Source organism: Dipodomys spectabilis, unplaced genomic scaffold (genome assembly GCF_019054845.1).
Source record: "Dipodomys spectabilis isolate Male_0828 unplaced genomic scaffold, ASM1905484v1 ptg000168l, whole genome shotgun sequence".
Lineage (NCBI taxonomy): Eukaryota > Metazoa > Chordata > Mammalia > Rodentia > Heteromyidae > Dipodomys > Dipodomys spectabilis.
In genome coordinates, this window is record NW_024870845.1 from 45,287 (window position 1) to 54,891 (window position 9,605).

Genomic DNA, 9,605 nt, shown 5'->3' on the forward strand with positions numbered 1-9,605 from the left:
ACTCAGGCCCACCAATGGAGTTTTGGAAGGTCAATTTATTTGATAATTAACATAAAGCCATAATCTCTTAAGAAATGTTATAAAAAGTATTTCATTCTTAGTACCGGTTTCTCTTTGAGTGGCAATTCTACATGTTGTTGGCAGAGCTAATGTTTTACTTTTCGTTTTCAGTATTTGTCAGGTGCTGTATCTTGGCAACCTGCCCCTACCTAAAATTGTAATCAACCATTGAAATTAATGTACTTGAACATGAGTTTCATTTATTTATTTAATTTGTTGTTGGTGGTGAACTCTGGGCCTGGTCACTGTCCTTCAGCATTTCAGCTGTAGACTAGTGCTCTACCACTTGAGCCACAGTACCACATCTAGCTTTTTCTGCTTAGGTGGTGCTGTGGAATCAATACTAGGGTCTGGTGCATTCAAGATAAGCTGTCTACCACTGATCCACCGTGTCCTCAGCCCCTAGGACTGGTATTTTTGTGCATGGGTCTATCAAGCAAACTTATTGCGCAAATGCATTCATTTGAAACTAGACATATTCAAAATTATTAATTATCAGATATTTTAACGAATAAAACAGTTATCATTGTTACTAGGAATTGTTTGTCTCCCCACACTATAAACAGGGAGGAGATATTTTAAAATAAAACTACAAAATAAATTTTAAGATCTTGGTGCAAACATATCTGTCCAGGTGTTATTACATTAAACAGAGAATTCAAAATTATTTTTTTCATGAATACAGATATCAAAGGTCTTATAATAGATATTTCAAATTGCAAATTAAAGGAAAAATCAGTCAGGAGGTAAAATTTATATTGAATGTTAATTTTTGAAGAGGAAAAAAAGATCCTAGATGGCAGACTAAAGACAAAGGAATAGCAGAGCCCTATATGCTCAATAATAAATAATAAGAAGTTTTAATTAAAAAATTGAGCTGGAATGTGCACATCAGGCAAAGGCAAGCAATCAGATCATACAAACAACCAAAAACACCAAAATTATATCTCATAAAAAGGAGACAAGTTCAGACCAGGGTTCAACATCCTTATCTTTGATTTCAATGATACACATACACATACACCCCTCTACACACACACACACACACACACACACACACACACACACACACACACACACACCAACACACAAACACACAAGTATGTATGCAGCAGCTCAACCTACTCACATCCATTCAACATGAATCAAAGATCTTCCTGTAATATTTGAAACATTAAAACTTTCAAGTCTTGAAAATAATTGATAACAGATGCATAAGCAATTATTTTCTGAATAGACTCTGCTATGGAATTGAGAGTTCATGATGGTTATAACTATTTAAACATCTCTGAATCTTGAAAGAATTAAACAAGAGACAATTCAAATTTTGGGACTATATTTCTACCAGCTATTCTTCAAAGGCTTAATTAGAAGTTACAAAAACCAAAATTAAATATCAAATGAATACAACTAATACTTGTGTAAGTGAAGTGAAAGACACTGAGCAGAGACCTATGCTGCCTCCATTTCTAAGCCGGCTGCATGTTGTGGAACCTTTGATTCTGTTGGGCCAGGCTCACAGTTGTCTTCTCCAGAGTAGTGGCACTGCTGGGGTTGGGCTGTGTGGAGAGGAGGGGAGGCCTTGGGGGAGGCCGAGCTGGGGTTGGGGATGGGGTAGTAGGGAGATTACGGGAGGCACTGGCAGAGGCTGGTGAAGGGAAGAAGGAGGCAGTAGGCCAATGGCTAAAGAAGCAGCAGCCCCAAAGGCAGCTGGGTTCTGGGAGTGTCTCTGAGGTTCAGAGTTTGGCCCCTGGGGCCCTGTGGCTGGGTGAAGAGAGGAAGGAGTCTCAAATCCCACCCAAATAGGCAATGAGAAATGAGACAACCAGTGGCTGAAGAATTTCAAGAAAAAAGATAGGGACTTGCAAGGGGGGTGGTCAGTGGCTATAGGTATGTCCACAAACTAAGGCATAAATCTAGCTTGTGGTTACAATTATTAACATGAGGTATTGTTTGTATACATAGTGATAATTGAATGCCTTATTGTTAGGGAGCAAAAGGGAGCAATAGTGATTACATCCATAACACAGACATCCATCTTGTCTCCAAATCTTAATCTTTTAATGTCCAACAGCTCAAACTTAAATACTCTTGAGATAATAACTCATACCCCTGTCTTCCCTTAACTGTTTGACCTTTCCAGAGCACAGCTCTCAGCCTTTTGATTATTGTTTGCGATGGCTTCCCAATCTATCCTTTTCCAAGTCTAACAGCTTGACTTCAGAATCCCTCACAAGTGCTGTGACAGATGTATTATTCTGAAAACTATATTTTTTTCTAGGATAGGTTCAATTTTTAAATTTTATTTTATTTCAAAAATACTGTACAGAGTGGTTACAGTTACATGAGTAAGATACATTCCTTATTGAATATGGATACCCACTCCATTTTTCTTCTCCTCTCCCTTCCCATCCCCCACACCTCCCCCACCACCCCAAAGTTGTAAAGTTCACTTCCGATATAGTGCCTTTTGAATATCATTGGTGCAATGGGTCACTCTTTGTACTTGTTTCATCACTATAATTTTTCCCTTTCTTTCTCCAAATCAGATAAATGTATATACAAAATTGAAGGTACCAGAATCAAGACAGAGATTGCCAGGGATAAACCAATGGCAAAAGACAAATTAAATAAAATAAGATCTAGATGCTCTACTTTATGGACATCAAGGTTGACCTCTGAAAAATAAAAGACTTTTTTCCATGTCTTGGAGTTCATTTCAATTAGCATCATTTTGTAAGGTCAAATGTACATAGTTCTGGAACCAGCAATCCCACTCCTGGGCATTTGTTGAAATGATCTCAAGCTAAAATACACTAAATCTACAATTACGTTTCTGGCAGCACTTTTAGAACCAATCAAAATGCCCCTCCATAGATGAATAGATCAAGTAAATGTGGTGTATATACACATGGAATTTTATGCTTCTATCAGAAAGAATGGCAAAGCCCCTTTCATAAAAAAATGGAAAGATTTGGAAAACAATCATATTATGTGAAGGAAGCCAGACTCCAAGAAACATAGGTTCCATGATTTCCCTCATTTTATTAATTAATATTGCTTAGGATAGTCCTTAAACTCTTAATATTCCTTTTTTCCTCTCTCCGTCTTCCTCTCTCATTCCATTTGTGTGTGTGTGCGTGTGTGCATGTGTGAGCGTGCATGCACGCACACACAGTAATTAAAGTTGACTCAGAGCCTTAAACTCTTGCTTGGTTTATTCACTCATGACTGACTGAGTATGTTCTATTTGAACCAAGGTTTCACTCTGCTTTGATTGAATAATTGAACATAAATGTCTCATGGATTGGTACTCCAGCCATCTGTGAACCATTATCTTCCAATCTCAGGCTCATGACTATCTAGGAATAGGGATGAGGCACTGGTATACTCAATTGTCTTTTGCTTTGTTTTGTTTTTGTTTTTGGTTGATTTGTACATCCAATATCTGTAAGGAAAACGAATCATTTATAATCAGGACTATTCCCATAAAATATGTGTTGTTTAAAGATTACCTTAATAATGTTATTCTTTTGCATCCACATTATGTGATTTGATTTTTTTAACTCTATTGTTGCAAACAGTCAAGTCACTTATATACAATTTGAATCTTCTTGTCTTGGTATTAAAGTTTGTTAAGTGTTTCAAAACAGAATTTATCAAGGTTTAACTCTACACTACTGAATCAAGACCTTTATGATTATTCAATTTCTTGTAAATCATAAGTTATTCACTTCTTGTGGCACCATATGAGTACAGGTAGTTTCCTATAATACCTCCACATAGTTTAGACCTCAATGCCATGCAGTCTTCTGCCAAATATGCAAGGGCATCCTTTGTAATTCTCCTTGCATTTTCACTGTTCTTGTCTCTACTCTCCCATGCTTAGTCCTGTGATGATCTTGTTGATTTTCTCCTCTGTTTGCATCTTGGGAACTACTGTTATACACTACTGTATTTCTGTCCATTCTCCTTGTGCTTCATCTTGTACCCTTCTCACAGCAGAGGTCCAGAGATTGGGGATATTTTTTTCACTCTTTTGCTCAGACATCTATCTTTACTTTCTAGCAATACATTCACTGAATTCTTTCTGTAAAGTCTAATGTCTTGAAAATGATTACTGCATTTTCATGACTTTGTTATTTGGCATTAGAGAAGAACATAGGTCAGTAACTAACTTAGGTAAAAGAAGGTTGCAATCAAGCTTCAATAGATGTTGTTCATTGGATAATATTTACTTCATGGTCTGCCTTCCTGCTTCCATTTCACTGTTTATTTTTCAATGTAGCCTTTTTCTTCTGGAATGTATTTATAGGACTACCTAGTGAAGAGAAATTCCTACTGTAGTTAGTCATTAATTTTATTCCAACATTATTTCATATATCCTTCTGAGTTTTTTCAGGGTCTGTATAATTGTGTTTCACATTCTTAGATATGTTTTAACATCGATGCATCCAGTGATAAAGACACATTGTTAAGTCACCATTTTGATGACAGAAACGAAAACATGCTGCAAACACACTACATGACAATTTTCTGGTTTTAAATTCTTTTAGATTAGAATTGATACTGGAGGACGAACATTCTGTGTACAATTTTATATTTTCCTAATTATTTTAGTATACTTTCCAATATTGTACAAAGCTAAAACATTACTATTTACTTAGTTTTAGGATTTCTAAAGTTGTCAAAGTAAAAGTTCTATTCATTCACAATTTTAAGACAATATTGTCAATTATGAACAAGTGAGACATTTTAAACTTTTATTTGTGGTCCTTAATGTTGGTCCTTGGGAATCAATTCTAGTCCTTCATTTGTCTTAGTCTACTGTGTGCCTCTGAGCTTGATTTGACCTGTGGTTTTATTTTCACTCAACTGGAATAAAGAAAAATTTCACTAGGAAGGACTTATTACTAGGTTATTTTCTCCAGTATCTCTCGCATACATAAAAGCTATATAAGTCTACACTGACAGAAAATGGTGTTCTTATATGGTATTTATTAGTGGTAACTGTTTATTTTGAAAGCCCCACTCTTCACTAAGTATTGACCATTTCCTTTTCTCCCTTCCCATAAAACTTGACTGGATCCACTGGAAACCCACTTCCAGGGAGCTTCCTCCTTAAAAAGTCTAACCTTAAGTAACATACCCCCTGGTAGACCTGCTATAAACTTTCAAAGTCCTGACTGCAACCAGACTCCTTCCTGAAAGCCCTCCTCTGCTATAGGGAAATCCCTCTTCCACTCCACCCTTTCCTGGAATCCCTGCTCTGAACCACCAAAAACAAGGCCACATCCATATCTCCTTCCACGTCCCGCCTTACTGCACCAAGAACCCAGCCTACATCAGGGTCCTCCCCCCAAACCCCACCTCATCCACCAGATACCCTGCCCCTAACTATTCTAGTCCCTCATAGTCCCATTGCTCCCATATTCTAGTACTTCCAAGCTCCTCCCATCCCTTTCATACCCCAACTCCAACCAGCCTTCTCCCTCAAGCCCCTCCTGGTTTCATCAGAAACTTCGCCCATAACTAGCCTGCTTCTAAGTGGCCTAACCTTTCAAACACAGCCCTGAACCTACCTCTTCCCACAAAGCCTATCCTGCTATACCAAAAACCCTTCACCTCCCTATAACTGCCCTTGAAGCCCTGCCTTACTTGGCCAGAACCTTCTTGCACAGACCATCTCCTGCCTGGAAAGCCAACCTGCTCCAACACAAGCCTCTCTACCTCCCACATCTTCTCTCTCAATGCCATGCCTTGCTCCACAGATAAACCCACCCCTTATTGGCTCCTCCCTCAGATCCACACCCTACTACACCAAATACCCTTCCCATAATTATCCTACACCATTGCAGCCTTTCCACTCATTCTCAAAGCCCCTCCTCCAACTAACCCAATGGCTCCAAACCCTGCCCTGTTCCTGCAAAACCCCACTAGAAAAACCCCAGCACACTATGCCATTTCTGGACACCCACATTGCTCCACTGGAAACCACTGCTCCAGGTGGCCTCCTTCTAGAAGCCTAGAAAACCCCCACCACATTGTCCCATCTCTCGACACCCACATTGCTCCACTGGAAACCACTGCACCAGTTAGCCACCTTCTGGGAGCCTCACCAGGCACAACTGTAAATCCCTGTCCCTCCATAGTCGCTTTCGGAAGATTGCTTTGGCATACCTGAAACCCTGTCCAAAGTCCATGTCCTGTCTTGCAAGACTAAAATACCAACCCAACCTTACTCTTCTTTTCGAAGTGGTGACTGACTACACCAGGAACCGCATCCTAACTAGTCTAGTGCACTGGATCCTATCACTGCTCTCACAAAGCCATGGTTCTGAAAAACACCTCCATACATTGTGACTACATTTTGCTCTACCAGAAACCCCACCTCCACCCTAATACATTTCCCAAAGGCCTGCCATTCTCCACCAGAAACCCCAACCCTTACTATCCCATGTCTTCCTAGTATTACCCTGCCCTCTCAAAGCCACACCCTGAAAAGCCTCACCCTCATATCTCCGCATTCCTGCACCAGAATCCCTACCTTCTCTCAGCCTCTTGCCTCCATTTCCTGCCCTGCCTTATGGGAAACCTCACCCTACATATCCCACAAGGGCTCACAGTGCTCTAACTGCACCCCTCCTCTAACTAACTTCCTCCTTTGTAGCCTTGTTCTTTCTTCTCAAAACTCTGCCCCAGCCTCCTCCCCAGTGACCAGTCCTTCCTCCACTGAAAACCCGTCCACCTGCCAGGACTCCACCAGAAACCCAATACCACCTTCATCCATGAAGGTCCCATCTAGTAACTTTTTTACAAATGTGATTTTATACTGGCCATAGAATTCATACTAATCAATATGATAAGAAAGCAGTATTGCAAAAAGGCAACAACAATTAGATAGTTCTTAGATGCCTTAGTCTAGTTTGGGGTTCTGTTACACGGCAGATACATATTGTGTGAACATGTGTGAAGGTGATTCCTCTTATTGGAAAGCATTCTTTGAAGTACCAGTAAGGTTTCATAAGTGATCATTTTATTTCTAGAAAATTCGTGCACATTTGTGCCCATTAACTTCAAAAAATACTTATTTTAAATCCTCTGGTTTCGTTGAGGAAAGAGTATTAGTGTGTAAAAAGATGAGTTACAACTCATCTCTAATGAATAATTTTGGAGTTGCTTACTTTACTCTGTACCAGAGATTTTAGTAACAGAAATTTTCTACCAGAATCCACTTTGAATTTCCTCCTTCCACTAAAGTGCCCTTTGGAAAAGTTTGAAGTGAGATTATACAGGTGACCTGTCAGAAATAAAAACGTATTTGAGATCATAACAATATTATGATGAAGACCCCACCCAATATGCTTTTTATTTTCTAACAAAAGGAACGTAAGCCTATTTAACTGCAGACTTTCTGAAGACTAGAACACAAAAATATAAGAAATGGCCTGTTATACCATGGTTCTGAAAACAAAACCAAAACAAAGAAAGATAACATAATGAGACAGAAGGAAATGAGGAACTTGTACATGTAATATATAGTGTAAAAAATACACTGATTCAAGAAAAAAATAATTTGGTTGCGTTGTCTTGTTCAATATATTTCATTGTAAATATTGCTCTTTGTTTAGCTGTGACTTAATATAGGTCTCAGCAGGTATCTGCCCAGGTAATTCTGTAGTTAGTCTATTTCATCATTTCAAGATCATCAGGATGAAAAACTCCACACACCTTAAGACACACCTGCAACAGCACTAGACATACCTTCCTATTGGTCCAACAGTGTAAACCAGACCTGTGTTTTACCAAGCTTTGTATGTGGTATGATATGGTTTATTCAGGCTGAAGAGCTAAAGTAACTCCAATTCGAGATTAACCCCACTATCTTTTGCTAGGCTGCCCTCAGAGTAACCCCAAGAGAGAAAAAAAAACACAGGCTCCCACTAGCCCTGCCCACCATTAAGAAAGCAGAGCAATTGCCCAAGTGTTCGAGGAACAGAACATACTAATAGTTCAGAAAAAGGGCAGAGCGGTTATTGTGGATTCAAAATAATCATGTAACTTGTTGTGTGGAAATTCCTTAAACTTATTTGTTTAATTCTATAAAAGTTGTGCTGATTTTGTGCTCGGAGACTCAGAATCACCAGTTACCCGGTGTGCGGGGGACCAAGCTTAAGCTTGCAAATAAACAACTGTTTTGCTGTTCGAATTGGTCATGGTCTCCAGTGATCTTTGGGGGTCCGAAGTCCATACAACATTTCTGGGGGCTCATCTGGAACCTCCCTCATAAGATCCTCTAGACGCCCCACCACAGAATCCCAAAAAACCCAGCTCTTAAGTCAAGGCAATGCCGTTCTGTATATTTGCTTGCCAGCAGTTTCTGTATCTGTAATTCTGGTTTCCCGAGGGGTCTACACTCTGGTTGGCAAGTTGTGTTAGTAGACATGCTATAAGACTGCCAATGGAGTCTGTGAGTAGACGTCCCCAGACCTCTCAGGGTAGATTGCTGTTTAGGACGGACATTTTTTGGGAAACTCTAAGTCTGTAGACTGGCACTTTTTGGATGGCAATTTACAAAGCTGCAGTGGGCCTTTGTAAGTTGTGTCTTTGTGTTGAGTGTTCTGTTTGTCATTTGGGGTTTATCTTAGCCTTAGGCCTTGGCTCAGGGAGATCGGGGTATGGGGTAGAATCTGCCAGTCTGAGGGGATGGCCTCGAGGGACTGATTTTCCTAGCCCCAAAATGACTTGAACTTCTCTTCCCCCTTGGAAGGCCCCTGTGTCAACAAATGTTGATGAGATGTCACCTCATTCACTGAGACCTGATTGTTCTCTGTTGTATGTTTCTGGAGATAGGGAAGTTCTGGGTGGGAGTGGTAGGCTCACTCAGCAGACTATGGATTCAGCTTGCTGAGTGAGAACGGCACAGAGTTCTGGTAGGTATAAACTCAACCTTTGGTTATTGTCTTCTCTAGTTCTGTTTTAGAATTTGTACTACTTTTAAATGTGGGTTTTTGGCTTCAGTGTTTTTGTTATTTATTTGAAAATCTCTGGGGAAATAAAAGTTCCAGTCTCCAGCTGAGCTCAGTCACATGGAAGGATGTGTGCCTGTTTTGACTTATCAGCGAGTCCCGACAATGGAAAGTGCTCTTGTCTAAAATTGGATGAAAGTGGATGAACAAGGTTACATATCCACCAACAATGCAGTAAGGTTCCCTTCTGTCCACATCCCCTCCAGCAACTGTTGTTATTAGAGTTCTTGATTACAGCCATTCTTACTGGGGTGAGGCAATATCTCAATGTTGTTTTGATTTGCATATCTTTTATGGCTAGGGAGGTTGAGCAATTCTTCCTGTGTCTTTTGGCCATCCTTCTTTCCTCTTCAGAGAAGTTTCTCTTTAAGCCTTTAGCACAATTATTTATTGGGAAGTTGTTTCTTTGAAGATTTGTTGTTGGGGAATTTGATTTTTTGAGTTCCAGGTATATTTTAGATATGAAACCCTTGTCCATTGTAATGGCTAGTGAAGATCCTCTCCCAATCAATGGGC